The sequence below is a fragment of the Marmota monax genome, unplaced genomic scaffold (assembly GCF_021218885.2).
Source record: "Marmota monax isolate L192 unplaced genomic scaffold, Marmota_monax_Labrador192_F-V1.1 WCK01_AAM20220418_F8-fsc00051, whole genome shotgun sequence".
Taxonomy (NCBI): domain Eukaryota; kingdom Metazoa; phylum Chordata; class Mammalia; order Rodentia; family Sciuridae; genus Marmota; species Marmota monax.
Genome location: NW_026695202.1, coordinates 12,634,911 through 12,635,483, shown reverse-complemented (window position 1 = coordinate 12,635,483; position 573 = coordinate 12,634,911).

Here is a 573-nt window from a genome sequence, read left to right as displayed (position 1 = left end):
GGGCCAATCACGCTGCAAGAAAGAGGGAAAGCCGGTTCCGTGCCCCCCTCCCCCCGGGGAGCTGGAAAGCCGTGGGCGGTTGTGGGACTTGTAGTTCTCGTCTGTGCGCGTTGCCACAGCGACGCGAAAACCTCAGTGCTGGTACTGCTCGCACCTATTTTTCGTGTTAAAATAACCCGCGCTCTCATTCCGATCGTATTCTTTATTAGGTGATTATTGAGCACCTATAATAGATACTTGTAGGCGCCAGCAATAGCCTTGCATCCTCCCTAGTTAGAGATTTAAGGTGCTGGTGCTCGACTGTAATCCCAGCTACTGGGGGTGCTGAGGCAGGAGGATTGCAAATCGCAAATTCGAAGCAAGGCTGGGCAATTTAGCAAGACTTTGTATCAAAATAAAATAAATAAAGGCTGGGAATGTAACTCAGTGGTAGAGTGCCTCTGAGCTCAATCCTCAGCAATCAGGAAAGGAGGAGAGGGAGAGATAATAATATAAAGTATTGGGCCAGGATGCCTAGAAGGGGGACTAATATCCAATTCAGGCAGAACCTTTAATACTCTTATGCCCAATGCT